Genomic DNA, 19,239 nt, shown 5'->3' with positions numbered 1-19,239 from the left:
TCACCACGGAGCTGTGCTATTTAATCTTATTTTTTCTTCTCGAGTCAAATATAGGTATTTCATATTTACAATAAAAGAAGAATCATTATTAAAATCTATGCAGTCTATTATAGTATTTGTGATTAGTGTAGCCCAGCAATAATTAGAAGAGGAACCTTTATCTTCCTCCTGTCCTTCTGCATCATTGAATTTTAGATCATTTACCTTAATTAGCATAAGTGCAGAAATCGACCTTCACTCACATTTTCTGCTACAGAAAGAACAAACTCAGTTTGTTTTTCCCCCCTTCCAATCCTAAGTTTGACCATCAGGAAATTACTTCCAAGAATGGACACAAGATGATCTGGAAAAAGCCATGAGCATCGCAGCAAAAATCTTAAGATAGAACAGGAAGCAACCACCAAATCACCGATACTGTACTGCCACATAAGACACATGGTTACAGAAAGAGAGAAAGGGGCTTACTCTGAGTGTATATTAGTGCGTTCAAGGATACAAAAAAATAATAATTTTGGGATAGCACTGGAAAGTTTCTTGTTGAGTCCAATATTTTATTTATCCCATGTTGACATTCCCTACATACATGTTAAATTCCAGACAAAGTTACTCCCATACCGTAAAAAAAGATATATCAAAATAAAAAAAATCTTCCTTTTTTTTTCTCTTTTTGACTATATGATCTCCAGAGGTCCCTTCCAAACTCAACCATTTTATGATTCTGTGAAAAAAAAATGTTTATGAATGTGAAAAAAATGGGAAGTGCCCAAAATCAAGTCAGCGATTCAACTGCACTGCTCTGTTAGTTTGTCTTGTTAGCACTTTTGAGATTGTAGAAAGAAACTGAAGAACCTCCGGCCACCGGGCTTTGCTTTCCAAACACTGTAAAAGCAGATTGCACCTCCATTTTGGTCTGCTGCATACTGTCTATTTAGCTCTCTCAGTACTGTATTTACAGGGCAGATTATGTTTGCACAATTCAGACTTTTCAGAAAGAAATTAAAGCTGTAGGACTATGATCCTGATATGAGACTCATAAGCTCATATTCATTATGAGCATCTAAGGTGCTTAAATGACAGTCACAATTATTCTATAAGGCTATTTAAAAGTGCACTGGAGAATGAGCTGAGGTTGTTAGTGAACTCAGATGAAATGGGATGAATCTGTAATCCACACTGGAATGGTAAAGTGATAGTGACTTAAAAAGAAAAATATGTAGAAGGCTCCAGCTTTTTCCTTACTTCTTTTCTGAATAATTATATGGCAGGGTCTCTTTACCGTAATCTGTTTACAGAAATATTGAGCATGAATTACACATCAAAATAAATAATTCCCCCATATCTTTGTACTCCAAAATTTGCAGTTAATTAAACTAATTTGTCAGTTTTTGTAAGTTGGAAACTCTTCCTGTCATCGTAGCCAATCACTACTTATTTAAATTTCATCCTTGGCCAGTTTCATGATAATGTTTATCTGCTCTAGAGGATTGGAAATGAGAGTAATACACTGCCATACCATTTAATTTCTTTCTTAAAGCTGGAAAAAGCAAAGCATCAACTGGCCAGTTAGATAACACAATTTCCCATGTAGGTTATTTGCTTAAGATGGCTGGGGGCTAATTTAATTCCCGAGTTGCTTATTTACTGGTTCTGAGAGGGATTCCCTACAGTTAAGAATGAACTGTGCACAAAGTTCCTATGAAAACTGCATGAAAACTTTCTCATACCAGAGTAGTTTATATATATATTAATTCAGTAGAAGTTTAGCATCTTTCATATCTGAACTAAAGAATATTTCTCTAGTAGTTATATGCATTTTTGTAGTGTTTATCTTGCAGATTGAAGAAAAAAAAAAGGAGAGAAAGTTTAATGTCAAATGCATGCTTCAAAAGCATACAGTTTCTTTACGGATGGCTTACTTTTGCCTTAAGTCTGATTTCTTTTTTAACTGCTCCTGAAAAGTCTAGCAAGAAATGAAGACAGGTTAACTTAAGTYGTATGAATAAATTCTTATGTTTACCTTTCATGCTCACAATGCTTTATATTTACTATTTACTATTTAGCTAATTCCAGTACCACTTTCTTTTCAGTTTGAGGCATCTGTGGTTGTACTTTTGACGCTCCAGGAATATTACCTCTTATATAATAAATGGCATTTTAAAGCTCCTTCTACTTACATGAGGACGTCAAACTCTCCAGACCAGAGAAAATTCTGAGTAATGCCTGACCCTCAACACGTCAAGGATGTTCACACATACCCTACCTCTGCCTTGGACACCATGCTTCTTGGCAAAAGAACAGCCCTGCTGCTGGATGAACTTCAGATCATTCACCAGAATTTTGTCATACTTTCCTTAAAYTGTCATTCTTTTCTTAAACTCCTTCTTATTGTGTACCATGAAGAATGCTGTATATATGGATGAAAGATACTAAGATGTTCTTCCCTCTTACTGGAGAGGAAGATCACTGATTTGCCTTCAACAGCAGTGACAAATGCCATTTTTTTTGTCTTTCCAAATTTCTTATATGTGTATAGGTGTGCATAGGTGTATTTGATGTTGTATATTTGGCCAGTTTGTCAAAGAAAAGAAAGAAGGCAAAACTCCAGGGAACAGGATAGTAAGAAAATGTGTATTACATAYTGTATCCCACAGCTTATATCATACACATAGCATAAACATCCATTCACAGTAGGGCAGGATGGAGAAGAGACAATGAAATGTTAAGGACTTAAGGACTATACATAACAACAGCCAATGGAGTACAGAGGAATGGGGCACTAACAGGCAACAGTGATCTCTGCAGCAGCACTGGAAAACTCTGGCTTCCTGGTCTCCAGTTGCGAAGAGAGGCCAGAAWACTAAAGGACACCAAACGACCAATCATAAGGGAATTCAAGTACAATTGAGCTGCCTTCTCTCTGGGCATTCAGCTTTTCAGCCTAGCCTTCTCCCTTTTCTTCTTATCTCAGAAAGGATATGTGGTAATAAGGGATACCGGTTCTATCTTTGACTGGGAACATTTCACCTTATTGTCACAGCAGGTATTTTCTTCCTCAGATCTAAACCAACAAAGTCATATGAACACACTGGTAACTAATCTTTTCTAGAAGTCACCATACAGACAGAATGCACCTACAGTCATATCTGTGTTTTGGTAATTGTCTTCCACACTTTTGAGTCATCTGACTCAGTGTTACTGAGTCATCTGACTCTGTCTGTCTGTTTGGATCCTGGTGGGCTGCCAGAAGTTATCGTTATTCACATCAAGCAGCAGAAAACTCAAGACTTTCCTCACAGAATTGTGATCCAAACCAAATAATTAATATATAATCTCCAAAATGATGGCAATGAAGCTGGGGCCATTGCAGATGGCTATAACACAGAGTATATTCCCTGCTCATATTACTTTTTGGCCAATAAACTCCACCCTATTTTGTGGGAAAATGGAGATTTTTGTCAATCTGCTTCTCAGGGTATTTAAAGAGGGATGGTTGTGAGAGGATTTTTCTTTTCGCTGATGTGCTTTATATTTCTATATTACACTAAGATTTCTAATGTATTCATCCTGACCTGAAAAATACAAATTGTACCCAGCTTCATAGTTATGTATTTTCGAGATGAAATCCCCTTGTACCAGGAAGTCATTTAAGTAATAGCATATGATATGTTTCTTTCTACATAGCGTAAACAGGGTAGGGACTCAAAAGCTGTAAATTTGCATTAGCGGTTAACAACAGCAGTACAATACTTTTTTCTTCTTAACATACCACAAGCTCAAAACCTCTCTATTTTCTGAACGGCTATACAGAAAAGTTATGCATCTGTAATTTGAGTAAACTATCATCTCATTAAACAATTTAGATTGAATATGCTAATGTAAAGGATCATAAAAAAGGAATAATTACAATGGGACTTCAAGAGGATAATTACAATTGGGGAATGTTGAATCTGAATAAAATTCTTACTTTCTTTAATTACTGAAAACTCATCTAAACCAGGGATTTAGAATATCTTTATTTGAGCATTGTGCACAACGAAAGCTACTTTAGACATCTGAAAAATATTAATTTCATCATGTATTTGTTAAATATCACCTTACAACTTTTAAAATCTGTGAGCTTTAGGGGAAAAAATAAGAAAGAAAAACAAAAGAAAAAAAAAATCAGTAATGCTGCTTTTCCAGAGAGATGATGTTAGGTTGTCAACACTGTTTCTCACCCCAGCCTTCATCAGCACTACACTCACAAAGCTGTCAGAGGGGGAGTTCAGCTTACCCACAGCTTACCCTGTGAGCTTAATACAGACATATCAAAAAGATTCAGGCTTCTTAAGAAGGAGAAATGCAATCAAAACCATTTAGTTTGCATATCATTTGGTTGCATGCATACCAATACAGAGGTATAGGTGTATACGGAGGCTTTGAACACAGGAGTCTCAGTAGGCTCTCCTGCACTCCTACAGCTTTTGGGCCCTTGGCTTTTTGGCCCCAAATTCCATTTCCTCATATGGTGAACTCTTTGCCAAGACTTGTCTTTGCTTTTCCTTTATTCTTTCCATAGGATAGCTGGACATTTAAAAATATTTTCACAAACCCGCCTTTCAATGCAACAATTATATCAGCATATCAATATCAGCAGCAGGCCTAACAAATATTGTCACTCAGCCTTTAATCAAAGGGCTTGATGGTTTAATCTGTACCCAAGGCCCYGTGGTTTAATCATGCTAGTAAGCATGATTTGGCAGAAGAAATTGCACTCTCCGTAAAACATACATGCTACACCTCTATGGCAGGCTAGGATCTCACTTCCTGCAATTTTGACTTAAAACACTTTGTATTAGGCACAACTGGGAGACATTTATGAATAGATTATCTTCTTGCATTTGGTTTTGTTAAAATGATTGAAGTATTTAACAAACATTTTAGGAGAATTCAGTTCCATTCTAAAAGACTGAGAAAGCTGTTGCATCATTTCTCCATAGAGATATGCAAGAAACATGGGGAAAATACACTATTTTTCCAAAGGGAAAATCAGAAAAGATTGTTTACTTTAAGTTCTTGGTTCTTTCATCGCTGAGAAGGAAAAGTAAAAGAGAGAGACATAAAACCTTCCCTTTTTATTCGCCCTAAAGCACAACTGAACTTGAGCAATTCTGAGCAATTTCATCATGAAAGAAACACAATGATCTGAGAAAGAAAACCTGAAAAATGCCTGTTCATCAGACCGTTAGAATCTGCAGCCAAATATACAGAGATTACAAAGCATCCAGGTTGGAGCTCACAGGAACTGAAAGAATCTAGTCACAGATGAGCTCAGACTCTAAAAGAAATAGAAAAAAAAATTAATTGATATAACAGAGGCCATTTGTACCCCAGGATGATATCGGGATATTAACAATTTATCCTTTCCTGAGAGTCAGAGAATAAAATAAGAGAGCTGTATATGTCTGTAGGAGAAATTTAAGATATCTGCACAGGATTCATATTTTCAAGAGAAAATATTATGATTTACAGTTTTTTAGAAGTTTTAATTTCCTTTCTGTGTGCATATATGCATGCTAGTTCCATCTACAGTGTTTCAAGCTTAAGGTASAGAGTTGTAGATTCTGGAGTTTGCTGAAAGATGATTACTGAAAGCTGATGAGATATATGTGCCCGTAAGGGAAGTGGTCAAAGAAATAATGGCACTGAGCTGACTAGTAAGTAGAGTATTCAACCTGCTGAATTTGAGATATGTTGGTTGTTTTGCTTCTGAAATCATTCAGTAGGGCACTGAATAGGAAACTCCTCTATGATATCTGGAAGGAGAAAATATTCTATATGAATGCAATAAATATCTAAACTGCCTGACCAGAAGGTGCAGTGCATTTTGCTTTCATCAAATGAAGCAAAATCACTTATGGAAAGTTAAGGGATAATAAGGATAACAATGCAGACTTCAGTAGTTATGTGCAGAACCACACAACCCTCTGGAGTCAGGCTGCATTCCCAAAGAGGAGATAGGAACTTAGAGAAAAGAGTTGTAAACTTCAGGAACAGGACAGAGAGAGCTTCATGTTACAAATCTACCTGGTTATAACCTAACTGCACAAACACAAGGTACCTGGAAAGCTGCATTTACAGTTATTCCAGAGCTATTGTAACTTGCAAGACCTGAGAAAACAGAGAGGGACTGTCCACTGACTGCAACTGCAGAGTCGTCTAACCTAAGTAGGAAATAAACAATCTCATTCAGCCACCTTTAAATTCTCTGGTTGTATTTTAACTTATTTAGCCCTGTTTTATAGCTGTGAGATATAGTATTTTCCCAGAATGAGGAAAATTTCCTCTATTCATGAATGTGGGAATTGAAAACTGAGCCAATGTTTTAGGCATTTGTGTTGCAATACAGTCCTGTGTGAACTGCTGAACAAAGGCTTAGGATGACTCAGATGTGCCTTCTTTTGATGGCACCACACTGCTTTCACCTGCCCGATTATCCAGCACTCAAGGGGAAGGCACTGAAGCTCCCTAATTGACAGAATTTATGGCAACTTTTTCCCTTTGAGGAAAGTTGCCCTGTGAGRCATGGACTTAAACAGACTCTTTAGAAGATACAGCAGCACAACTCAATATAGCCTCATCCTAATTTTCCAGCCACAGGTACAATATGTGTTCTTAATATATTAGACCTGACTTCTTTCTGTGAGTTTCAACAACTTCTTAAAAAAATATATCCACTAGAGGGTCTGTAATTTGAGCTATAGGCCTGTTTTCTATTCCTAGCACACAGCTGCTTTACAAGTCTATCCTGCCTGCTAATGTTAGACTAAAACTTTTGTTAGTGTGAACTAATGACAACTTCTGTTCTGCGAATTGAGATTTGGTGCTACCATTTTCATGAAAGAGCAGGAAAAGTATCAATTTCTTGTAAAACCAAGAAATATTTAGTGCAGAAAATAATATTCTTCAGGCCATCATTCACATGGACATAGAYTGCAAGCATAGATTAAAATTAGACTGCAAGCCCTACGAACCCAAGGTCCTTCACAAATGTCCATGTCAAGAAATGACAAATCAGTAAAGACTGTAAGACTGTCAGGTGGTGAAGAATATCTGAGACACAAGCCCACAGAACACAGCTAGATAAGGAACCAGAAGCTGTACATATAGAAGTTCAATTATCTTAATAAGGCATAGTTTCGTAACCCAATCCAAATAGCTTCACACAAGTAGATTTTTAAACAGGTGCTTTTTCAGTCTAGAATGAAGAAACCAAAATCCAAGGAGACCAGACTCTTTGCAGTCTAATTGGAGTTTCCAATTCCTATTGCTCAGAAAAGATCTTGACCTTTAAAAGAACCAACATCATCTTCCTTAAACGCAAGGGGGTTGAATCTCAAGGAAACRTAGGTATCCAAATGCTTTAGGAATAAAGAACCTTCAGGTATCTTACTATTTATGCTATACCACTTACAGATTACCTAATTCACCATTAGATCACTATTTTTACACAGACAATCCTCATCTGAAACCATACAGCTGTTAATGTGAATGCGAAAATAACAAAAACAGCATCAGATGAAGATGCTGCTGATCAGACACAGACACACAAGCCTGACTGGTGTATTTACTCTAGCATATACATGGAGTAACACTCTGTGACCAGTTTCTGAATGAGGAATCTACTCTCTGCCTCCGCTTCACCATTCACAACTTCACTCAAGGCAGCCAAAAAAATAAGCTAAGTGAATTGCAGTACATTTTGCTGCTTTGAAAAACGTGAAGGAAAATTGCCACTGTGTATTTTAATATAATGGATGATCTGATTTTGATCTTAAATAGGAATTGATTTAAAGAAAGAGATGGGACAGTTTGTTATAAAAGAATATGGCAAAATATATGGCAAATTGAAGCGATTAACTTCTTTACTGAAAAACAATTTTGAAATCTCTTCAGAAACCTATGGGAATATTAAATTCTTTAATTTACTCTGACACTGCTTATTGCATAACATTTGTTTCTGTTATCTTTTCATGGAATCTCTTTGTACATTTACAGTAGACAATTTTTCTTTTGTTTCTAGATTTGATCTCTAAATTTGCTGTAGCTCCAATAAAATAGCACCAAGTAAATAAAAAAAGCTATAAGCTCACAGCATACAAAAATYCCAGGTATTTTATCAAAAGGTGTTTCATTATTAGTGTCTGAAGTCAAATTATCATGTTTTCTAATATATATAACTAAAATAACTACCTGTCGTTGAACCAAAATGAAGAACTTTGTAGTTCTACTCCCAAATGCATAGAGAATGTAATGAATGCATACAAAATGAATGTAGTGATGCACAGGGTATAGTTGCAATACAAGATGGAAATGTGAATAGCACATGCCTGGATACAATTAAGATAGAAAGCCAACAGCAGACTGACCAAAGGAGAAAGACCCCAGCACCAATTTTCCACACCTACCTCTGTAGGTATAAAAATTTTTGCTACCACCATGCAACTGACCAGATGTATTAACTAAAATATGCCTAAAGATGCTACAATCTTGTTGTTTGGTAGGCATATCCTGAAAACAGGCTTGAATCCTAAAAGCATTGCTGGTTATTCCTATTGCCATACACATACTCCTAGCTTTTAACTTCACATGCGTAAGCAAATTATACATGGACTATCAAACAGAAATCACGAGCGGTACAGATTTTGCCTGTGATATTAAATGGATATGTATTTTTTTCTGATGCATAAGAGCAGAAATACCCATTTACCTGCTGCTCAGGGAGACAATAAAATATCTTAGACCAACATTACAGTGTTTGTTAGAGACAACTTAGCATCTAAAGATCTCTGTCCCTTTTCCAAGGCCCAGTCTCCCCAAGTGACATCCAAATTTTTCTTCTTTCCATTACCTCTTTCTCATGGTTCTAAGTCTTTTGGATTGCACTCTGTCTTCCTGGATCTCAAACTAAAATCAGCTACTGACAAAATTGAAGAGTTTCACTTCCTCAGGACCATTTTGTTGTTGCTGCTAGGAAAATGATGAAAAATCTACCAACTGTAGCCAAAGTGCTCTTCCAGCAAAAAAAAAACCCTTCCAGCTCTGCTGCTGCTGACAACCATCACAAATAGGCACCTTCTCTATCCAGATTGGATTCAATTGACCTTTACTCAGGCTTCCAGCTGGAATGGGAACTGGCCCTTTATAGCTTTTCCAAAGAGGATCCTGCCAGCACTGATCACCAGACACATCTCAACGCTGCACAGTCTGCCCAAAGAAATGCATCTTTTGGACAGGTAACGCTGTTAATACAAAGAGTAAGACATAAATCATATAATCAATGAAATTGGAAGCCTTGCAGTGTTGTAGCTGGGAGAGCTGTGAAGGAGTTAAGGCAAACTTGGTGGTGGCTCCTGTGTGAGCTTGGCAAAGCCCCTTGCTGTGGTGGGGTGATGTGAGCTGGGGTGCCTCCTGGATGAACAGGCACCATGGTGGAGCCGGCGCCTCCTTCCCATCGCGGGCATCCGCTGCCTGCTCCGACGCACATCAGCTGTTGTTTTCCCATTTCTTCAGGCCACCTGCTGTCTATACCAATTTAACAGTTAGCAAAGCTCTTGGAGGAGAGGTGGGRCTCAAATGCTGTGCTTGGTTGGAGTGGGAGAAGATCTCAAACTAATACTGCTATTAAAGTAACACKGTACGTACACTACCCTTTTCTTAATGCACTGACAAGGACATATAAAATATGATCCTCAAAGGAGGATTCTGTAAGTCTCCTCTCCTTCTCCATATTCCACAAGTTTAGTAGCAAAATCTCTCATCTCATGCTATTCTTCTACATTCTTAGTAATGCGTGGATGCTTGGTAATGACACTGGAGGAAATCTTGCTCCCAGATTAGCACTGCAGGAGCACCTATCTGCAATGCAGATCCCTGCTGCTGTTCAGTACATGATATCCACAAATGTCTGAGAACATAAAAAAAAAAGAAAAGAAAGAAAAAGAAACAAAAGAAAAAGAAAACAGCTCTACCGGTTTCTTTTTTATCCATAGATTTTAACCATTTAAGAAATCTTAGCCATCTRATCATGTTTAGTATATATAAACTCAAATAAAAAAATATTTTTGCATTGCAATTAGTGAGAATGAAGATGTCATAGCACTTCAGTACTGTAGCGYAGCTGATGGATAACCATTTGATAAAGCATGGTAACTCCTACACTTCTGGGCATCTGCCTGCAATCCAGATTTAATTCCACTCCTAGTTCTCCCACAGACACTGGCGTTTGACCTGAGGCAAGGTACTTCATCTCTTTGGTTCCACTGTCACTACCTCCAGCCTGCAAGGCTTTATCTGTCATATTCTTTCAGATTGTTAATAGTTCGAGATAGGCCTGGGTCTAAAATTTCGGRGTTTTTTTGTCTTTGTTTTTGTTTTTAATGACAACATACCAAGCCTAAATCTGTTTGGAATATTTGTTACATAGAGGATTTTTTTTTTCTATTTTTGTAAAATGAGAGACAGGAAGATTAAGAGACAGTGAATCTGAGGTGGTCCTAGAAGTGAAACCGGCAGTCCCTGATTTGCTTCCTACATGCTGTCCACTCAATAATGCACCTTAAAGCTTTAGTAGTTATCACCCATCTCCAGAGGAATTTTCATATGCTTGAGCATAGACTTGTTCATGATAAAAGAAAAACTCTCAAAATGGTTATTTATTATTGTTTTTTCATCTTTTTTTTTTTTCCCTAGAGTTTAACACCATAATAAAACATGGAAAAATCCCTACTGTTTTTTTAACTTCCCCTCTTTGCCCAGCAAATTATGCACCATTCCTGGAGACAAACCATGAAGGACAGAAAGATATTTCTGCTGGTTGGCTGTTAGACATTTCATGGTATCACAATAACAATACAACAGCATAATAACAAYAACAGCATCAATAACAGCAGGAAGAAGAAGTGTTAAACAGCTCCTGTCCTCTATTGCTGCCTTATTCTGCGAAGAAAAACAAAAAGTGTATGTGCATTTACAGGTGCCACTAAGGTTTTTCTGCAGTTTCACAGAACATGGCCAGAAGGGAACACTGTGACCTCCTTTACAACAGAGGCAACAGAATTAATTGCTGTATGAGCTGGAGCATGTCTGTCAAAAATATAAGTAGTTCTGCTGAAAAACAGCCACAGTTAGAAATTCACCCCCACTGTTTGTAAGCCACCTAAATGGCTAATTACCTGTGTTTAATACTGCCTTTAATTGATATAAATATTGCCTTTAGCTAACAAAGTGCTAAATTTAGAAAGAAAAAAGACTACTGTTTACCTGATTAACACACTGTCAGAGCAGGTCAGAACTGAGACCAAAATTCCTGAAGGTATTTACTTGCTTAAGCTCTGGTTTGAGAAGAAATGTCCTTATAGTGGAAATATCTCCTTTTTATGGAAAAGCACAATGCAGTAACACAAGAAAGCTTCTTGGTGATGACAACTAACTTTTCATTCATGGCCATACTCAAAACCTCTTTCCAGTATGTGAAGACCATGAAGATGCAATGGATGRGATTTCTCAGGACAGTGGGCAAAATAATGTTTGTCAGTTGTCTGATCAGTTACGGTCACTTAATTTAGCATAGGTATAGACAAGGGAGCCCTGCGGGACTTTTGACATGTGAATAAAGTAAAATACAAAAGGTAGGAGATATCAAGGACAATAATGGTTCGCGAGGGATGCTTAATGAGGTAAAAAGGAAGGTTTTCAGATTTCTTTTCAAGAGAGTGGTCAGTTTATGAACAGCATAGTCAACTATGTTGGGAAACGAGATAAAGCAGAGGCATTTTGATACTGCAACTCTGTTCCTATGTGCTATAGAACCGCAGGTTCCTCCACTTGAATCTTTTATGGATCAGATAGAAAGAAAGTATCATGAAATTGCTATTGAAGATTTTGCTTAAGGGGGAACTTGGTGAAGCTGTAGCTGAGCATTTGTTATTTTGCCCTCCTATACACAGCCCTGGTAAGGCCACATCTGGAGTCTGTGTCCAGTTCTGGGCTCCCCAGGACAAGAGGGATGTGGAGCTGCTGGAGAGAGTCCAGTGCAGGGCTACCAGGATGATCAGGGGCCTGAAACATCTGCCCTGTGAGCAAAGGCTGAGRGAGCTGGGYCTGTTCAGCCTGGAGAAGAGGAGGCTGAGGGGGGACCTGATCAGYGTSTATAAATACCTCAAGGGAGGCAGTGAGGAGGAGGGGGCCGGCCTCTTTTCAGTGGTGGACAGCGATAGGACTAGAGGAAACGGCCACAAGCTGAGGCACCAGAAGTTCCACAGGAACTTAAGGAAACACTTCTTGGCAGTGAGGATGACAGAGCCCTGGAACAGGCTGCCCAGAGAGGTTGTGGAGTCTCCTTCTCTGGAGATCTTTAAAACCCGCTTGGACATAGCCCTGTGTCATGTGCTCTGGGTGACCCTGCATGTGCAGGGGGGTTGGACTAGATGACCTCTGAGGTCCCTTCCTTAAGCATTCTGTGATTCTCAGATTCCTTTCTTTAAACGTCTGCTCATCTGGCAACACAATCTCACTGGAGAGCCAGGACTGACATTGGCACTTCAGTCTTCCATGCCTCAGTGTTCAGTCTCCCATCCTCCCATCACCACACTTCCCTTCAAATGCCCTCAGAGTCCTCCACTGCCAGCCATAGGCCACAGTGTCTGGAAGAGGGGGAAAGAAGTTAGCACAAGACTATTTCATGGACMCTTTGATAGACTCATCACCTGATTTCACCTAATTAATTTTTGTCATTTGCTCTGGCATTCATTAGATTTACAATAACAAGTGGTAGGACACTCAATGTGACAGTAGATAGATATGAAACCTATTATAAATACTGTGCAAAAATTCAGGAATTTAACATTCTTGGCCTTTATTTATATGTATATACATAAAACAAATGTTGAAACATCCCACAAGAAGACACAGATATTGCTCTGATTGCATTAAATATCATGAAATCATGTTCTTAGGCTGCACTGATAGAAGCATGGGATATATAAAGCTGCAATATCTATAACCCAAACAGGACGTTCAATTATCAAACAGCAAAGGATTGGGGAAGCTTTCACTGCGCTCAGCACATGTATTCACATTGCAAAAAGTCCGTTACTGTCAAAGGTAGAAGATGAGAAAAGACATAAGTTTTCCACCTTTAACGTGCAGAAGCAGAGGCATGTTGACCTCCCGGTCAGGAAGGGGCTGTGGAGAGAATCAAAAACAGGAAGGTGATGGAAACTGGGAAATGAAAGAGATTTTAGAGATTTGTACCAGACGGCCCTGATAACAGAGCACATAAATCCTCAGAAACAACTCCTTCTTTCTTAGAGAAATTGCTCTTTCGAGTAAATATGTTGGAGGGAGAGAACCTCACAGAAATATTCCTAGCAGGATTTTGTAGATAGTGGCTGAACCTATCTGAAGATAACACACAGTAACTATAGTTCAATCACTTTCTATTACTTGCCAAAAATATTTTTTTCTGTATTGGGCAACGCAACTGAGTCACCTTAGATCTTCCACCTCCTTCCATTAGGGTGTCCCAGCCTGTCCTGGGTTCCTGTGTTGGGCAGGGACTAAAGTTCCCCTACAAAACCCTCGCCCCTTCAGGGTCGTATGTGGTTTTATCACAGCAGCTGGAGAACAGCATCCCAGGGCAAAATCYTGCCCCATGCATGAAAGAAAAGATAAGCCTGGTTATAGAAGCACTATTTGTCCTTGACTGTTTTTAAGTTTATTTTGTCTTCTTGCTTTTAAGTGCCCTTTGCAAAAGTGAGTTGAACATTCTCTCCAGCTTTCTTTTTTCTTTTTTTTTTTTTTTTTTTTTGTAGATTTTTTGTATCTATCATTTTCCTGATTTTTCTTTATCAGCATTACCTGAGCAAAGGGCATCAGCACCGTTCCAGATGGGTGCATGAGAAGTACTATCCTTCATCATGATGTTGCTGACTACAAGATGGTGACTCAAGCTTGGCTGTGCTCCAGCATTTGAGCAAGAAGATGACATACTGGTGCAAAGGCAGTAGATGCACATAGATAAATTGATCAGTTAGTCCTAGCAGGATGCAAAGCACTGTGGGATAGCAGTTGGAAGTTGGTCGATTTAATGTGAGGTAGAGATGTGTCCAAGTGAATGCTAGGCCCCATTAACTTAATATGCTGTCAAGTTAACACCCTTTGCAGTAGAATATAGGAAACACATTATCTGGCCAGTTAATTCACCTAAAGAGCTGCAGCAAGTAGAGGCAAGAATTTGTAAAACAAATAAATGCAGTTTAGTGTAAATTAACTCTTAAATCCCACTTGGGATATTCTTTACATATACCTATTTTCCAAAACTCCTGAGTTAATTTCTAATACTGGGAAAACATGTTAGGAATCCATTTGTTCAGATTATTACATTTTCTAATTCTGCTAAACACAATAATTAGATTGAAAATTGGTATCAGTTGAAAAACCCAGTGCAGCTGACTTTTCTGATGCTTTTACCAGAGATTCTTTTTCCCTTTCTTCTTTACAATCAGTTTCCAAGATAATTGTGCTTTCCTTCACTGAAAATGATGACTGTACTTATGTATTGCCCTGTAGAAAGTGAAACTGCAGGCCTCAGTGAATTCTATCATCATTTCACCCCCTAATGAGAGAGATTGTTTGCAGGCAGATGAAATTAAATTGTAAGCTCTATTGACTTCAACAACAGGTGCCATTTGTGCAAACCCAAAGGGAACCATTCAATTGTCAAAAAGATTTAACTCTTCCTGACACAGTGGCATCAGATAACATCCTCTCAGTACCTATATCTCACACAGTCTTACCATCCACAGTATATAATTTCCTCTATAACATCACCAGCATCATGGATAAAAAGAGCTGCATTAGCTGCTAATGAAAAAGATATGCTTTCTGATTTCTGGGCTGTAGCAGGCCTGCATAGAATAAAATGAGAAAGGAAGAGAGAAATTAAGCTGGAACAAAAACAGAATCTGGAAAATGGCAAGTATTTCAGAAGCTTTCCATCTGATTTATAAAAACCCTCAATGGTGGGAAAAAACCTTAGAAATTACACTTCGGAAATTTTAGCAGGAAGAATTTCATTTACAAGTGTTCCACGCTTCCCCCATAGCCTGGGGTTATGAATGGTAGATAATTACTCGATCTGCATTTGCGATTAAATTGGGATGATCACTGATAAGCTCTGCAAAGGAAATCTATGCAGATCTTCTTGAAACAGTACGGCACAGTTGTGATCATGAAGATTAAATTAGTATTAACTCAAAGAGTATTTTGGGGGGCAAGTGGAAAACATTGGCTCTAGACAGAAAGACTGCCCGAGTCCTGGTGCTGAGCAAAACAGGAGCTGATGGTTTTTGAGTTATTTCCTTCCCTAATGCTCTGTCTTTCCCTGACATAAGAATTCTGTTCTTGTCAGATAGAAAGTCAATCACTGCTATCTAGCAAGAGAATCCTCTCTGTTTCTGGGTATAATTTGATATTTCAGTGATGTGAAGAACAATTAAATACTTAAGCATTACATAACTTCAAAAGTCTCTTTTGAGATGAAAAATATGCAAATGATAATGTCTATTATGGTTATGGTAAAATTCTTTAATTTTGACTTGAAAGCAGGGAGATTTCAAGACAGCATGATATATTTGATCCAATGAAATAATCAAACCAACTTTGTATCACTTTGGTGGCAATTTATCTTCTCTGCCTGAAGCAGAAAGATATTCCTGCTGCAATAATGGATTTATGTAGTTTCTCCCATATCTGTTTCTTTCGGTTTAAGTATTCAGAAATGTGAAGTCCTTTAGCGGGTAGCAGCTCCAGGCACGTAGCAGATAGGAGCCTTGCAGGAGATGAAGCTTAGACCATTTCCTCAGCGAATGCAGTTGCAGGGCTCCTAGTCCATGCTCCCTGTTTCCCAATAGGCCCTCGGATTCACCTTGCCATGACGCCGKTGCAAAAAGAGAAGGGAAAAGAGAAGGGCACCAGGGTTTAACGCCCAGACCACAGCGCGTCCACATAGCAATCCCATGCCCAGGTTTTCCAGGCCCCTGGGAATTCTCGGGGTCTGCCTGAGCACCGGAGCACGGCCGGCTGCCTTGGGGCACGGCGTCACCGGCGCCACGGGGTGCATTGCAGTACGGCACCTGTTGGGATAATGCCTGTTTATGTCGGGCGCGGAGGGAAATGTGCTAATAACATCTCTGACATTTAATGATGCTGCTTTCATTTTTGAACACATCATTGCACAGATATTGAATCCATTCATTTTGGTAATAGACTTGGAGCTGCAGAGTTTCTGCTTTAATAAATAAATAAACCTGAACAACAAATGCTTTTTTTTTTTTTTTTTTTTTTTTAACGGAGAGGAACAGACATAGCCCCCCTCTCCCCTTACACTGGAAGCATTTGCATTTCATGAGTTTTGCTCTTCTGTGTGTGTTTCCATATGTCTCTTTGAAAATCTAATTTCATTTTCCTATTCTTGTCTGCAGCTTTTTCAATTTCCAGATCAAGCTGCATATTACTCTTTGTCAGACTGGTTATTCCAAAATGAATGCTAAATCTTAAATATATTACCCATGTTTTCCAATTTGCCTGGAAAAGCTTTGGTTTACATTTTCTTTTTCAAAGTTGTAGCATTTTTTCTTATCAAGCCAATTATATTTTGTAATTATATTTTTCTAGCTTGTAAGTTAGAAAAGGAAGACTGAAATTAAATCGAATTATTTGTAAAAGCTGCATGAAAATTTTCAGGTTTTGCCAAGGCTTTCTCATGACTTGCAGAGCCCTGCTATTACCACCTTTATTTCCCCAAATTCAATACTTTGTGCTTTTATGCAAAGTAAAACAGCTGAAAGTATTTGGACAAAATTTAGTCTGACACATTTGGATTTTAGGGTCACAAAAAAGCCAACGCAAATACCAAAATTTGGTCAGGATTTCCCTCTTAATTCAGGTGTGTTTTCAAGCCAATGCATCCTGCACAGGCTCTTGTGAAGGTGAACATGGAGCTGAAACATGTCCAGACAGTCACCATATCCAGGTCATATAGCACCACATGTAAAATGCATACCACTGTTATTGAAAGAAATCTCGGTAGTAGATGGCACCCTAAATCCTGCTTACAACTTCTGCTAGCTCCAAAGATCCACCAGCATTTTTTTCCAGTTCTGCTAAGTATCTTCCAAGTCTCAGATAAAGCAGGTGTTTTGTGGCTTGTTTCATTGCTCGAGACAGCTCAGAGTTAGCAGAGAAATAGGAATGAGAAGCAGTAGGATATACAGTACATCATATCTGCTCCATAAGCCCTAAGAATGCTCAGACTGCACAGGAAGGCTGACATTTCAGATAATTTTAAACTGGACGTAACAGTCACTCCACACATCTTCCAGTAGAAATGTGGCTCATTGTGAGGGGAGTAGAGGTTGCTCCAGCTCCTCTGTGGCCATGACCATGAGCAGCACATCCTGCTCTTCATCCATGTAGTTGCCGTCTCCCTTCGTTCTGCCTATCAACACCTGACTTCTTTCCTGTCGCATCACATTTTCCTTTGCTGAACTCTCTGCCTTGGTGGAGGAAACTGCATGCTGCCTTGACAGCAAGATGCACTAAAACAGAAAAGACGGCATCGCTTACTGGACTGTTGCCAAATTCAGCCACTTCCTTATGTTTTTTGAGCAACAATTTCTTTGTTGGTCATAACCAGTAAACAGTAAGATATTTCATCCAGAAGGTGACAAGCTATTGATGAAGATACTGATGAAGCAAAACACCCTCATAAAATGACTAAAAAGGAGCTTACAGATTAATGTAACTTAAAAGATGGAGTAAAAGATGGGTTGATCATGTAATGCCCCCACATTGAATACTCTACTTCGCTGAAGTGTTTCRTGCCTCAGATTCTAACTCCTTGTGTTAAGATGAAGAACTGCACTGCTGTGATCTGCCCTTGCAAACTCACCAGATCCATGGTCTGCAGGCAGCCCTCTGCCTCCACTATCAGGTTTGCATGCCCAGAGCTTTGGGGCAATGAGTGATAAGGGAAGTCTCATAGCTTTCTGCAACAAGAAAGTTAGAAGTTTCCTGATTTGCCCTCTTTTCAGGAGCTCGATCTAGTCTCTCTGCTGCAGGTTCTATCAGCTGACCCCAAGAATTTCTATAATCCTCCTTTTCCTCTGAGGAAGTTATGACATGAAGTTGCAGGCAACAACCAAACATAAAGTCATTAGTTGTGCAGCACTATGGATGYTTATGTATGCAAATCTTGCTCACTAAATCTCAAAAGGGGAAATTTTCTGGTGCTTTTAGAGTTAGGTGCCCATATGCTTTAAGAAGCTTCAGGACTAAGCAGCAGCTACAGATTTCACTTTTGGATCTAGATCCCTAAAGGGGCAGATAACTAAGGCCCTTTATGAATCCATCTTGCTTTGGGTCTCTCCATCAGTTTCCTGTCTACACAGAGGAAACTACAGCAGGCTGCTGCATGGATTTCCTTTGAAAATAGGTAGGTTAGAGATTAAAAACTGCTCAGATAATCCATCAGCACATGAGTGTCATTGATAGATGTCAGAAACAATTGTAAATATCTTTTGAGCAAGCAATTTATATCTCCACTCACACAAGACCTAATATTCACAGAGCTGAGGAACCAGCTCATACTAAACAATAAAAATGGGTATCTCATTTCATTTTTCTCTTGTTGAAGGCAGTTTCTTGTCTCCTTTCACTTGATATCAATGAGCAGGTCTCCAGCACAGCTGAAACAACACTAGATTTGAAAGATGCACAAACGTTGGTATCATCAAACATGTAAGCAGCTATGAAATACAAACCGAGTTTCTGCCAACAGCTGCAGTTAGTTTCCCCAGTTCAGTGGAAAGGCCAAGAATAATAAMGCAGCTCAGCCTAAATCCTGAATGTGGCAGGAGGCAGATGATGAGACAAGTACTCCTTGTAACACAAATTACCAGCCTCTGCAGTAGTTCCCATATAAAAAATAGCAAGAACCTGAGTGCCAGCAGTTTTTCCTATGCTTGCAGAGCCCTTGAACCAAAAGCTGCAGAACTTCACCAGAACTCCCCAAATAAAATCCTATTTTTAGTAAATTTTAAGCCAGATCCCATCTCAAAAAAAAAAAAAAAAAAAAAAAAAAATCTGGGCTTAGAGAAGCATTTTGAAATCAGTAAACTTAGAAGATGTGAGATTTTT

Source organism: Nothoprocta perdicaria, unplaced genomic scaffold, assembly GCF_003342845.1.
Source record: "Nothoprocta perdicaria isolate Ctin4 unplaced genomic scaffold, notPer1 scaffold_238, whole genome shotgun sequence".
NCBI classification, from domain to species: Eukaryota; Metazoa; Chordata; class Aves; order Tinamiformes; family Tinamidae; genus Nothoprocta; species Nothoprocta perdicaria.
This window is presented reverse-complemented; position numbering follows the sequence as displayed.